The following is a 14,925-nucleotide window of genomic DNA, read 5'->3' as shown; positions in this document are numbered from 1 at the left end:
GTTGTTTCAAATAGATTTTAGATTTAAAATTCAATGAAGCTGCTTTATTTTAGGGCTTCGGTAGGGCTTTGACCCCAAGTGAAGTAAACAGAATGTTAAGATCGCACAAAGGTTAATGCAAAAGAGGATGATGGAAAGTCAACCGGGCTGCCAGAGAGGAACATGACTCTCTGCAGAGCTGGTCCTCCTCCTGCTTGTCAGAGTGAAGCAGATGTTTTTCTCAAGACTTCCTTCTTGTTGCTCTGCAGGCTCCACTCATGATGAGCTACATGTTAATGCCTGAGGAGAAAGCTGCTGCTGGGACTGACGTTTAGAAGGAAAAACTATAAGACATGTACATCACAAACATAAGACAATGCATAGAAACTGCAGATTATTTGAATCGTGTACAGAGTGACAGAAACTCATGATTTATTTTTACTGAAAGGAATTATTTTCTTTCTTTGCCCCCCCCGTGAGGATTTGTGCCTTTCTAATTTAGGATTTCTTGCTTTCTAATGGTTCTATTTTCCCCTCAGTCACCGTCACACCAGGTTCCATTTGTCAACTCACCACAGCTGTTTTTGTCGATAGACCCCCAGGTTATTCAAGGCTTTTTTGTTTGTTATTTGATTTGTCTTCATCAGTTTATTCTCTCCTCTTGTTTCAACAGCCAGTTAGTTGAGTTTGGTTTAGTTGTTTTTCTCTTCTTTAAGTTTTAGTTTGTTTGTCTCTAGCACTTGGTTTCTTTAACATAACTAATGAAAAGACGTGGATGTGGCTGCTCTCAGTCATCAAGAAATGTACACATGAAGAAATTAATGTTTTCCTAAAGAAACTTCTATTTAAATTTGTAATTTATTTAGATTTCCCAATGTTCTAAAGTTTTAGAAAAGTTGTTTGTTAAACTGTGCTGCACGGTGGCGCAGTGGTTAGCGCTCTTGCCTCACAGCAAGAAGGCCCCTGGTTCAAGTCCCGGCTGGGGGACATAAAAAACAGAACATCAATGGGGGACCTTTCTGTGTGGAGTTTGCATGTTCTCCCCGTGTATGCGTGGGTTTTCTCCGGGATCTCCGGCTTCCTCCCACTGTCCAAAAACATGCTTCATAGGTTGATTGGCAACTCTAAATTGTCCATAGGTGTGAGTGTGAGAGTGAATGGGTGTGTGAGTGAGGACATTCTACCCTGCGACAGACTGGCGACCAGTCCAGGGCATCCCTTGCCTACGCCCAAGTGGCCGGGATAGGCTCCGGCAACCCCGTGACCCCAAAAGGGAATAAACGGTAAAGAAAATGAATGAATGAATGAATGTTTGTTAAACTAGACAGCTTTATTGAAAAAAATTAATTGTTAAGTAAGAATCAGTTTGGGTTTCGTTCTAATAGGTCTACAGATTTGGCTATAATGAAAATAGTTGAAGAAATTTCAACAGCAATTGACAAAAAGAAATACACAATAGGAGTTTTCATTGACTTAAAGAAGGCTTTTGACACTATAGATCATTCTATCTTGATTTCTAAATTATGTGCATCTGGGGTTAAAGGAATCGCCCTGAACTGGATCACCAGTTATTTACAAAACAGAAAACAATACGTACAGTTTGTAGGTAAAAAGTCTGGTCTCATGAATATTATTTGTGGACTTCCACAAGGCTCAATTCTAGGACCTAAACTTTTTTATTTTATATATAAATGATATTTGTGATATCTCTAAGTTGTTACAGTTTGTTTTATTTGCCGATGATACTAACTTTTTCTGTTCTGGGGATAATCTGAAAACCTTAGCTAAAAGTATTGAAATGGAAATGATAAAACTCAAAATGTGGTTTGACTACAATAAATTATCTTTGAATCTAACAAAAACTAGGTTTATGGTATTTGGTAATAAAGAAAAAACAGAAGTGATTTTTTCCATTGACAACATAAACATAGAACAGGTGTCTGAACTTAAATTTTTAGGGATTATGTTGGACGACAAATTAACATGGAAAATCTCATATATTTTATGTAGAAAATAAAGTAGCCAAGAGCCTTTTTGTTCTGAACAAATCCAAATTTATTATGCCATGTCATCTTATGCACATGTTATATTGCTTTTTGGTTTTACCTTATTTTACATATTGTATTGAAGTGTGGGGAAATACATATGAAACTAATACAATGCCCTTAATTCTATTACAGAAGAGAGCTATTCGTATTATTCATAAAGCTAAATTTAGAGATCACACAAATTAACTTTTCATTAAGTCAGGTTTATTAAAACTTAAAGATTTAATAAAATGGCAGACCTCATTAGTTATGTTTAAAGCCAGAAAAAGATATTTACCTGAAGACTTACAAAAGCTTTTTATTTTTACCACAGGAGATGAAAATCATAGGAGAAAATTTGATTTCAAACAACAAATTGCCGCAAACAACACTAAAGCAAAAGTGTTTGTCTATAGCAGGGGTAAAAATGTGGAATTCCCAGGAGAATCAGTTAAAAAGCTGAAAAATATTATTCAATTTAAACGGATGTATAAAGCTAAACAAATTAGTTTGTACAAACTTGACTGTTTAATAGAATGTTTGGAAAGTGTGTACTAAATGAATGGAATGTATTTACTGTTTATTTGAACTGTATGTGGTGAAATCTGAACAACAGGTGAAAGTGTGAGAAATGTAAATATGATGCAATGTTTAAAAGGGAGCAGACAATTATAAGAATTGTATTCTTCAATTCTGCTCCCTTCCAATCATGAAAATGTTGAATATGTAAGAGAAACATTTAAACATGTAAACTTATTCGACATCAATAATTTTCATGAAAGGAACAAATAAATAAATGAAAAAATGTAATTTTACATTTTTTTAAATCAAATTAACCGGTGCATTTAAAAAAAAAAATTCACATCACTAGGTTTCTTCAGATTAAGTCAAATGAGACCATAATAGACTTGATTTAAATCTATTTAATGTTCTTTTCATTTCTCACACTTTACTAAACAATTTCTAAAGAATATTTGATTTGATAAACAATTGAAAATGTATTTTATATATCCAGACAGTTCTGGACTGTTTCCGACACTGTTTGCTGATGTTACAGTTATTTAGAAGACCATCAATAAGATCTAATAGAGAACAAAAAACTTGGATGAATATTTGGAGATGTGAGTCACAAAAATAAACATAAAAAACAGAAAATGTAGTACTAAAATAACTAAAGTCTAAAAACTAAAAGTAAAATAAAGACGCAGGGCAGATTGAAAGGATTACAATAATACATTCTTTGGGGTAAGTAAAAGCTGAAAATCAGATTTAAGGCGAAAACAAAACAATTGTATTAATTATTAACTAATTACTAATTATCTCCTAATCTTTAGTTTTGTTTTTGCTGTTACGAAGGTTGCTAAAAAGACAATTTTCATGTCAAAAATAACAAAAACGAAGATTTCCCGAGGCAGCTACAAATGAAAACGTTCTATTTATGTTGGAAACATTATTTGTTACACTTAACGGTACGTTACATTTCCAGCTGTCGTCAAACTGACATAAAGACATGTTGAGCCAGCAGCAATCATCAGCTGGTTCCTTTAAATGCTGCGTCTACTGAGAGGGCAGATGAAAATCTGATTTTTAAAAATCATTGGAGCATCAGGACAATCCGACAGAGAATCACATATGTACTAATCCCCAGCAAAACGGAGAAACTACATTTTCCACTTCAGATGTGCTGAATCTTTAGCCGGGAAAGAAAATACTGAAGCGAAATTGCAATTCTTTCATCTGATCCAGGATTTTTGGGGGGCAAATTTATCCCAGCGATTTTAGACATATGAGAGACAGCTGTTTTAAATCTAGAAAATCCGGGTTCTCACAGGAAAAGAGAATTAAATTATCCAGATAAAAAGGTTTAAATGGATCCAAAATAATCTAATAATACACAGCAAAAACAGGCCCCTTTGAAATAGGTCAACAGTTCTTGGAAAATGTCTTTAAATTAGCAAACAAACAAAAAAACAAAAAGAATCTGTAAGAAAATGGTCTTATCAAGAATTCTAATTTTAAGAATTAAAATGTAGTGGCTAAGATGCATTTTTTTTAACTTGTTCTGTCCAACAGCTGAGCAAACAGATTAGAGCTGAAGGCTTTTTGTGTTGGACAGGTTTTACTATCACAAAAAGAGGTTATATAGCTTCGAGAAACTAGAGTGTAGATTTGTATAAACGCCTTTTTGTTGTATGTAAGATAAGATACATTTTCTTAAACTAAATTTATTTTACATCGAAAAACTTTCTTGATGAGAGTTTTTTTCTTGCATGACAGAAAATAAGACAATTCTTCTTGAGAGAAGAGTATTTCTTCAATAAGGCTTTATTAGTCGTCTTGGTCTAAAATAACCCTTTTGGCAGGACTTTTAATGACCTAATTAGATTCAAAGTCTTTTTATGTGGTTCTGCTGAGTCCGTTTGTTGAGACTCTGCCTGATGACAAAGTAACAGTAGTATCAGAGCCTACAATGTGAGTGTGAAACACTTGTGCTCTGCAGTTGCCGCAGGCGACAGTGGGCCGTGGCCGAGGTGACGATGGGGTTGGTGTGCATGTAGGCACTTTGATGCACATGTAGAACTCTGAGCCTGTGTAAAGTGTGAAGGAACAGCCATCTGACTCAACGAAATGCTTCTCATTGTGACAGCAGCTCTGCTAAAACAGCAATTAGTGCAAAGAGACAGAGCGCCGCCGCCGCCACATGCATTTCTGGATGTCTTAAACAACCCCTTCAATGGGACTGGCAGTAAATCAGGAGAAGCCATGACGGATTTTGACAGGGAGTTTACAGAGTCAAGGTCTTTCATGGACAAGTGCCTTTCAAAGTCCTTTTGCTCAAGTAGGATCGCCATTTAGAAACTGCAGACTGGAAGGACGAGACATCAACAAGCAAATTCAACACAAAACAGAACCCAGAAGAGTTGAGGAACACTAAAAACTAACTTTCATCTCACTTTCTTTTTACAAAAATGTGAATATCAGGTTTATAAGTGATTTTCAAATCACTGTGGCCGTTTTTCTTTACCCCAGGTGACCTGCTGGAAGTCCACCCCACTCCTCACGTACTAACAGCCACACGATATAATGGGTGCAGAAAACAGAAAACGACCTTTTTATTTCAGAAAGATAGGGAGACTGTGATTTTACCAAATATTTAGAATTATTTTAATGAGAAGATGAAAGTCTCCATTGCCTCCATACTGTTGCAGCTCAGGAGGGATGTGTAACACTGCCTGTGCGGCCTTGTTAACCCTTTCTGTCAGCTTCATTGAGGAGGAGGAGGGGGCTCCAAAGAGGCTGTCAGTGGGATGCTGGAGTGCGTCAGATTGTCTGCGTTTGGATAAGGCAGTTTGCCCATTGTTTCTGATGCCCCAGCTGGGCCCAGGAATGCCTCCACCATCCCGAAATAGAAAGACAGCTGAGAGCTTCCATGCATACTGAGGGCAGGGCTGGTCAGCGGGGCCCAGGTCCTCTGACCCACGCCATAACTAAGTACAATGAGAGATGGGCTATTGTCTGGAGCGCAGAGGAATTACACTGATGGCTAAAAGACTAATAAGTGGCTCTGCTGTGCTGCATGTATGCGTGCGGGTAAATGACAGGGGGAGTAGCAGAGCAGGGCGTGGAGGGGTAATTGGGGCTTTGGAGTGCAATTCTGCCACGCGCCTGCCTGACTCCACGCCGATGAACCCATGGCTAAGACCTGAGCCCACACAGTTGCTGCAAGGTATTGTGGGCAAGGCGATTACAGAAATATCCACCAGCGATGAATGCTTTGATCCAGAGTGAATCACAGCTTCAGCGCTCAGGTTTAGGTCACTGCTGAAGCTCAGAGCAGGCAACTTCATAAACAGCCAAGAGTGAAGAAAACAGCTGCACATCTAAGAAGACGAAAAACAAGTATCGATCTAACCATAAACCATAATTTAAATTAAAGTACTTCTTAAAATTATAAATTCACACTTTTTTAGCCTTTGATACATTTCTGCGTCTGACACTATTCAAGAGAAAGAGTTTTGGCAGAAAAAACTAAAATTCTTGCTAAAAAAAAGCCAAACAGTTTCACATTCATTGTTTAAAAATTTGGAACGTTTGTTGTCGATAAAGTTTTACACCAGACATGGAGAGTTGTGTGTATGGTGAAAGGCGATGGCTGCTGTCATAATTCCCCATCCCTCTCCATCTTCCTACTTAAGTCTGTTGGCATTCAGTGCACGATGATCTAAAGCAACTGTGACTGACCCCCAGATCAAGCATTCGTGCCCAAAATGTCAGCTTCTTGGTTGTACATCACCAAACTGCCAGCAGACAAATCCCCAGCAGAACAGAACAATCAGATCAGCCGCTCCTTCAATTTCTTTTTTAGTTGTTTCTTTTTTTATATATATAAAAAGGGGAAAAAAAGAATTTGCACTTTAGTTTCAAAACATGAGTAGTAGCCACATCAGGCTCTAAATGATTTTGAGGAACACAGCAAGGAGAGCCTGAGAAGTCAGCTGTTGCTCGGGCTGCAGAGAAATGTGCCGGGACGCCGGCTTTGCACGTCCCGGACTGTGGGGTCTGTCAGGGTGTGTGTGTGTGTGTTTGAGCCGCAGTTTGTGAACTTATTTAAAGCCGAGCAGCTCTGGGGACTTTCGGGATTCATCTCCTCCTCATGTGTTATCAGCATTCCAGCTTTTCAAATAGTGCACCAAGTGACATGGGACATAAACCAGCCTGTGCCTCTGTGAAGTGACTCTTGTCCCAGAATAGCCCGGCCCGCTCTATCAGACTGAAAGTTTCAGCCATCACAGCGGCACCTCTGCGCTCGCCACAGATAACGCTGTCAACAAAGATGGCTGACTCTCAAGTCAAAAAACATCCCTGATAGGAATTTGTTTCCTTGATGAAGCGAAGAGAAAGCCCTTTCTGGAGCGTTTGGAACCAGGCCTTTTGCTAAATTTGGCACAACGGTTTAACGCTCAATTTCCCCATCAGTAATACTGGCTTTGTCTATTCTGAGAAACTGTGGTCCACTCTCCCTCCCCCACTTCCCCGAGCAGCACTGTCACCCTGCTCCCATACCAGCCACCAACCTCTCCCATGAGCTCTGAAGGTCAGACTGGCTGGGGCAGGAGCGTGGACCGTGAGCAGCGCAGAGCTCGCGAGACAATGAGAGGACGGTCCAACATGCAGTGGCATCCGAGTTCATCCACCATCATCTGGCTCTAAAGACCAAGAGCTTCAAAGGAGAAACACGCTCGTGTTCTTCAAAGGCTGCTTGGTTTTTCTTAAACCTTGGGAGACGCTGGACTGTGAAGCCACACTGCCTCTTGCCATCTTCCTCTCTAAAAATAAAATGATGTCTATTTATAGTGGCAAGTTTAATGCCACACAGATCCTGAAATAATCTCTTCTAAAGTTGCCTCATCTGTGGTAGCACACAATAGCAAACATCCTGGCTGCAGCCTGTTAGGCTGGAGGGCAACCTGAGTGCATGGCATCAATGTCATTCTGAGATTCTCAGTCTGTGATCAGGAGCTCTGTGGTTGAAAGAGATGATTAGACTCCTTCTATGAAATCTAAATATATATTTGACCCCTTTCTTTAATTTCTGCTCTAATATTTTATTTTCCTTGTATCAATCCTAACTTTCAGATTACGTCTTAGCTACAACTCGTGACTTAAAGTTCTGTCTATCAAGTTTCAAAGAAAGTAAGGAATTCCTCCACGCTGGGATGCTCCCAGTACAAGGCTCTTCCACTCCCTGACAGTGTGAACGCTGCATGAAATAAGTGGGATACAAAAATAGTCTGCTGGAGTTTAGCGCTATGACAAAAACGCTGCTTTCCTTTTGTGTCAATTGAGACAGGCGCTCAGCAGCCAATGGGCTTCTGAGGAGGTGGCACATGCTAATGAGGGACAAATGTCCACTGACCGTGACCTTGGGGAACGCGCTATAAATGTGTGCACACCTCGGAGGGGCGCATTTCGTTGTGCTTTCTCTCAGATCAACGAACAACGTGTTGTCTCAGTCTGGCCTTCTCTCAAGAGACTCTTCCACGCTCTAGAATTTCCTCCAAGCTACTTATTTCTGTTGCGTCATTTTCGTGTGGTGCCATGATGTTTACGCAGAAGCGGCCTCCTCTGGCCCCTCGTAGTTTCAGAGAAAAGCCTCCAGAAAACAAACTACTAATGGCTTCGTATCTTCTTACCAGAGGAGTCGGTTCTGCGTACAGTCTTGGGGGGAGTTGTCTCCGTGTTTGGACGAGAAGAGTTTGGAGACTCCATAAAACTAAAGAGGACCTGCGCCGCGGGGCGCGCGGGCAGGACGACTCCTGCAAGGTAACAGTGCGCATGTTTCTGAAACGTTTTTTAATATGATGCCTGTCTGTCTTTATGCTTGTTTTTTTTTTTTTTTTACTTTCTATAACCGTTTAGTATTTTTTAAGGAATTCTTATTCTCAATTTATATGTATATTGAAAAACACTTAAAACATTTAACTTGTGAATTTTGAGAAAAATAAAACAAGATCCTTTGAAAAGATTAATACAGTTATGTCACTGGATGAAAATAGTTTTATTTGATCCAGATTTAATCAAAAAAGTTTACAACTGAGTTTGAGTCTAGTGTGAATCTCTGAATGAAGAACAGATTAGCAAGAAAAGGAAAAAAATCACAAAGCAGGAAGGGAGGAAAAGCTTCATCCTGCTACAGACGCTTCTGCTTCACTGTGCATGACCTCGTCCTCCTGTGTGCCATCAGTCTGCCTCAACTGCCTCTGTCCTTTTGAACCTGAGCAGATGCCACTCTGCCACTCCACTCTGGAGACACTGTGAAGAAAATATCTCGTCACTGTTTGTATTTGTCCCCATTAAAGGGATTTTTTTATTTTGTGCATGCAGATCCAAAGTCACTCAGCTCCTTCATGACCACTAAGACCAAGCACTTAGTTTTTTCTGCTTTAATCCGATTTTCACATGTTCTTGTTGTCCTTTTTTGGAAAATTTGTTCTTAAAGAACTGTCAAAATAAAAACGAGGCTCAGTGTTTTGATTGTGTGAGCTCCTAGAGTAACATCTACTGGAAGAAACTGTTATTTCCTCTGTTCTCCAAGCTTCTCTTTTCCTTTAGTTGTCTCTTTTTTCTTTACATTTTTAAAATTTCGTCTATTTCTTTTTTTTCAAACATTTATATCAAAAAGGATGAAGTGACATTGGATTACACTTAATTTAATTTGTCTCCATGAGTTTTTTCAGTCCAGCTCACTCCTGCCACTTTCCTCTTGTTCTGACCATTCTTTTTTTATGCAGATGCTTTTATGAGATAGTTAATTGTTTATTTGTGGTTTTTCAATGTTAAACCACTATAGATATATGAATGTTGAGGTTTGAGGTTCATTTAAAATATCTACTTTCCCTCCTACTTGTTTGTTCACAGGGACGATTTAAAGGCAAAGCGAGAAGTTTGGTGGAAAGTAAATGGGAAAAAAAGTCACTCTAGGCGAGTGAATCTCATGTGTAGGTGAGAAAAAAATCCCACTAAAGTTTCATGTGCTGTATTATTTGTAAAAGCTAACATAAACATGCGGTATACATGCCAATCACATGTGACATATGACATTCATAAATGTACATTTCATACATTCATAATGAAAAATAAGGCCTTTTTTTAATTAAAGGAAATAAAACAAGAAACTTTGATTGTACATAAAAATGACATTAGGAGAAAAATGTGCAAAAGAGGCAAATGAATCTTTGTCTTGTGCAGCAAGGGATGTTGGGATTACTGTCATACTCAGAAAATATTGGTCAAGGGGTCATTTTGGGTTCTTGGGTGGACTAGACCTTTTCATGCAGTTTGTTAAACAAATACGCTTAGTTTTTCTTTTCTACACTGGTTGGTTGAAGTTCTTCCATCTTCAGAGTAAATGAAACTAACCCTGGACCATCCAGGTATTCTGGAATCTTTTTAATCTCTTGTTTTACTAAACATTTGCTTTGTTGTGCAATGACTTTGTTTTTGTCCAAATCTGTACAGTGATTTACCAGAACTTTGTGTTGGATATGAAAATCAATCAGAGCATCACTCACTTTAGTAATCCAAGAAGCTGCAGGAGGAGCTGCGTCAGGAGCTTTTAAAAAAAAAAAAAATCCCTTTCATGATGTTTGTGCGGTCAGGTGCGCACCTGTCCTTGTGTCTGAAGCTTTCTGTGTGAATGACAGGCCCCGTTTCTTCCATGTGTGTATTTTTGTGTGGGTGCTAAAGGTCGCCTATGCTGTGGGAGCACTGGCCAAAGCCACATGTGACTGTATGTTCAAACCGAACGGTGTGCCCCCCCCCCCGGCTTGCCAGGATTCCATATGAGCTCTGAACATCCGTGTGTGTCTGCGATCTATGAGGTGGGTTATTTTTCGCACTATAACAAAAATTAAAAAAAGTCTAGATCTATTGTTAAAGGACTCTTCTAGTTGTTACATTTCTTTTTGAATGCTGCTTGATTTGTCAGCTGTTCTGTTGCTTCTGCATTCCCATCATCACAGTTCAAAGGCGGACGTACCGCTGCCTCTACTCAACAAATACACAGATTTGTTCTGCTCTTCTTGCAGTTTGACCATCTGGTCCAACGCTGAAGCTGTTCATCAAAACTGTGTGAAAATCAGCATAGAAAGTCTCTCATTTTAGGAATTTCTTTGAGAAAATGTGAGTTTCACTTTTTACAACATTGGGATCATGTTATAAAAAAAAATAAATATTTTTTTTTTTAAATGATCAGAACAGGATCTGATAAATACCCGTTTTGCAACATCAGAGACCGACTGTAGAGAAGAAGCTTCAGGTAAAGGTCATTTAGGTACCGGACCTGAATGTGGTCGCTTTCTGACCATCAGTCAGCGCACAGAGAGCCGTCAGAGGACAGCTGGGGCTGAGACAGTTAAGACTTGCAGTGATGTTTAGGGCAATGATGACATGAACATCACTTTAAGTCTGTGCTGACTCTTCTCTTTTTCACGACGGGATTTTCTGCATGCGAGAGAGCCATGGCCGAGCAGAGGGTTTCTGTGGGCATTTACCTCCATAAATAAAATGTACCTGATGCACCCCTGTTATCTTTTCCATCCAGGTAAAAAACAGCCATCAGATACCAGAGAGGACACAGGCAGGCCGCGCTGATGTGCGAAAGCTTCTCTGCGGCTCTTTGGTCAGAATCTGCAGAGAACGCAGGTGACACTCAAAATTTATCTCTACATATTCAGTGTTTTTTATTCTGCTGTTTAGTTTTGTTACTCTAAACATATGACACATTTCAACAGCCAGAATTACCAGCATGGAAAAAAATCATTTTAATCCTCAGAGAATCAATTAATATTTTCCCTTTTTAAAATTGTCATTTCATCTTTCTGAAAGTAAACCTTTTACTTATCAAATATAATTCTAGTTTGGGTTTCTTTGAATTAAAAGACACATGTGGCAAGCAGCTTGATTTTAAAATTTGAAATATTTTTTTTGCATAACTGCTGAGCCTGTTTTGTATTTTTACCTCTCTCATCTTCTTCACAGCAGATTGTTGCCAGCAGCTTCACCAGACAGGTTTACGAGGATGTATCTGCTGAAGATGATGGAGAAGAGGTATGAACAAAGTAAAGAGGAAGACGTTTCCTCCTTTTGCTGTTTTTTGTGGTGTTGAAAGAGTGGAAAATGTGGGGTTGGGTGCAGGAAAGTCCTTGAGCTCTCAGAAGGTCCTCCTGCACCAGTTGCTTCTCCCAACAGGTTTAATCCCACGCTCAGCCTTCCGGGCCTCTGATACACTATAGCTTTGCATTTACTGCCCTACCGGAACACGAGTGGCATGCAAGGGTAATGTTATCGGCGTGTGTGAGGCGTGTGCTTGCCCTTGTTTGGTTAGCGGGCATGTGTGTGGCCCTGCCGTTAATAAGGCCTCAGTTTCTGCCGTGCACACATATCCCATTCGCAGGTCTCTGGCCATTCTCTCTCTACGCTCTTTCTAATTTCAACAATGCAGACGGTGTCCTCAGAGCCAGGTGGCGACATGTGTCAAGTGGCAGCTGCTCAGCCCACCCTAAAAATACAACTTCCCCCCCCTCCCTGGACACTGATGGCCCCTGGCCTCTTTTGTCCGCGGCGCCTATACTTCTAGGCAAATGCATTGATGGGATGCGTGGCGGGTGACAGAGGATTAAAGCCAGTGGGCTCAAAGGGGGCTTCAGTTCACAAATAAAACAAAAATGCTCACCTTTTTAGGGGCACCTGGTGTGGACTGAAGAAAAAATGTGATGAGGCCCCAACACAGAGGCGGGCTCTCCTTTAAGTCCTTGACCATACTGTCCAAGGGTCCCTATTTACATCTGTGAGACCCCGTCCTCGCTGGGACTAAACCAACCTGGCAAGCCTGTGTGGCTGCAGCCATGAAACATCAAAAGCAGCGTTTGGTGTTTGATTTCATGTGATTAAATATAATAGGACTGGTAGCTGCAGAAGAAGTGCCAAAAATTAAGCAGCAAGGAAAAGTCAATAAATAAACGGGGAAAGTCCCACTTTCACCTCCATGACCCACTTTCAGTGAAGGTCCTGTCCTCATCGGAGAGCCGGTACAGCAAAAGTGGAAACGCTTGTTTTTACTTTTATCGAGGTTTCCTTCTGCCTGCTAATCATAAGCAGGAAATTGTATCCATTTTTCTCAACAGAAATTATTCTTTTCCTTTAGAACAGAAGTTATGAAGAAGCAACAGAAATGTATAAAAAAAAACCACTTTTAAAGTCATAAAAATCACAGAAAAAAAATTCTTACAGTCCTTTTTCATTTGACCATTTTCAGAGAATCTTACAGTGAAAGAAATGCAGCTAAAGTGATTGATTCAATATGTCATCCCTCAGCTCCTACCAACTACTGGAAAATAAAACCATACAGAGAATTTATCTACAGAGGGGACTGTTCATGTCAAAAACATTTTCAGGCATGAAGTAGTCTAAGAGTACTACAAGTATACTTAGTCCACACTAAAAAGTTTATTTTCATATACTATCTATATATATTTAAAATCTTCCAATTCAGAATGAAGATTCTGTTATACGTACACAGTCTATAGTAAACTTACTATAGTTATACTCTAGTAAACTTAATAAAACAAAGTTCAAGTGTACTATTTTTTGCTAAGGACCCTTGAAGAAGACAAAACCTTAGACACTAAAAGATGTGAAAACTGGGTAAGATGGAAGTGTAGGGACAGTAACCGAGGAGCTTTTGAGCCAGGCAGTGCTGTGATTCAGCGATTCCATAAAATGAGGTGTGGTGGAGTCAGAGGCCAGGCTTTGCTGGAGTGAAACACCAAAGAGAGGATTTTGGGGGGGGAATATAACTAACCCACAAACATCCAATCTCTGTAGTCTTTCATATTTCAGGTTAAAGTCATATTAATGAGGCACCTTTCAGACACTAAAGGTCTTTGTACGTCGAGGATAACTAGTCATTAACAGACAAGTTCAGGGTTCAGTTTGAAATGGGGGGGAGAGAGGGGGATCGGACTCAGGGGAGCAGAGTCTAAAATGAAAGCTCCTTCCACCACAGTCACAGACCTTCAGAGGTAACAGTGGGATGGTCAGATGAAAAGAAGTGTGCAGGCAAGTGCAGTGACCCCACATCTGTGGGGGAGTGATGGATCAGAAATGAGTGGAGCAGCTGGAGAACAGGTGGATGTTTTCCAGAGGGACACCAAACAGCAGAAAAACGCAGTGAGAACCTTGCTGAGATGAATGAGAAGTTGAGGATTCTGTGAGGGGACAGCACATGAATGTCAACAACCACCCAAACTCTTTACATGGAGGAACTTTAAAGTGAAGTTCATTTGGGGCCAACAAGTAGCCTATCCGTTTAAAGAGGATGTCAGTAAGGTGTGAAGGAGGACAGAGGGGAACTTTGTGTTATTAAAAATGGACGCATCTGTTAAAAAGAAAAAAATGTTATCGTGATTAAAGCTAAAAAGCGTTGGTCCCAGGAGAGAACCCTGAGGAACACTAAAGTTACCGGGATTGTGGGGAAGGCTTCTCACTACATGATCAGGGTTATAAATTCCTGTTTTAAAACCGATTCAACCCGCAGTGGAACATCTACCTCACTTAAACTATTTAAAAATCTAAATGTAACTGTAATTAATCCTCTTTGGAATCCTCTGTAATGTCTGATGTTTTTACGGCAGGGAGCACAGAAACGCTAAGCTGACCAAGTCGGTTCCAGCAGGACCCCCGTGCTGCAAACGGACCTGTTGGTGGAGCACAGGTCCACGGCTGGAACCAAGGAAGTCACCCTAGAGGACATCCGGCATCCACGTCCAGATCCACGTCCAGTCGTGTTCATGGACCCGATTGGATGACCTTTAAAGGAAGCAACCTGCAGGCTTCTAGAAACTCTTATTTCACAGAAAATGTCATCTTGGATGCTAAACTCTCATAGTTCAGAGTCTCTCTTACAGCTGGTTTGTAGATTACGAGAAAGAAAAGTTACAGAAGTACATGCTGTAACATGCTGACCTTTGACACCAAAATAAAACATTTCATCTTTAACTATGACTCTGTTTATTTCATTTTACAGAGAACAGCTGTTAGAACAGAAGAATTCGTTTTTTTTACCCGCATGAGTTTAGTGTAAATGAAGTTTTGCCAAAGGATGTCATGTAAAAGCCGAAGAAACTAATCAGAGATTCACACGAAAACACAATTAAGCTGCAGATTTAAATCTTTCAAGTGACTCAAACAAAATATAGAAAATAATTCTGGAACGACAAAGTCGCTTCATCTTTTAGAAAAACTCATCCAGAGATGCTGAGTTTGAATTTGGATGCGGTGATGATTTGATTTTTGTTGCATTGTAGCAGATTTCTTTTTCTTTTCTAAGATCAACACATTCATGCAGAGGACACGACCC

General features: G+C 39.9%; 1 long non-coding RNA gene and 1 other non-coding gene across 5 annotated transcripts; both read left to right on the top strand.

The window, feature by feature from the left end:
- The first annotated feature begins 7,978 nt into the window (after positions 1 to 7,978).
- Positions 7,979 to 14,564, top strand: LOC110015165 (uncharacterized). Of its 4 annotated transcripts, none has more exons than XR_002873304.2 (7): positions 7,979 to 8,330; positions 9,426 to 9,509; positions 10,254 to 10,387; positions 10,595 to 10,688; positions 11,110 to 11,210; positions 11,547 to 11,615; positions 14,201 to 14,564. It is a non-coding gene; the product is annotated as an uncharacterized LOC110015165 (long non-coding RNA). The 4 variants fall into 4 exon arrangements; XR_002873306.2 differs by having other exon boundaries at positions 11,550 to 11,615; positions 14,201 to 14,425; XR_002873305.2 differs by lacking the exon at positions 10,595 to 10,688 and having other exon boundaries at positions 8,119 to 8,330.
- On the top strand, positions 10,900 to 10,996 carry mir499 (microRNA mir-499). The gene has a single exon (NR_107093.1). It is a non-coding gene; the product is annotated as a microRNA mir-499 (primary transcript).
- Positions 14,565 to 14,925: the final 361 nt, after the last annotated feature.

This window comes from Oryzias latipes, chromosome 5 (genome assembly GCF_053564925.1).
Source record: "Oryzias latipes strain Hd-rR chromosome 5, Olatipes_Hd-rR_3.1".
Lineage (NCBI taxonomy): Eukaryota > Metazoa > Chordata > Actinopteri > Beloniformes > Adrianichthyidae > Oryzias > Oryzias latipes.
Note: the sequence above shows the minus strand (reverse complement) of the source record. Positions and strands in the feature narration are given on the sequence as shown.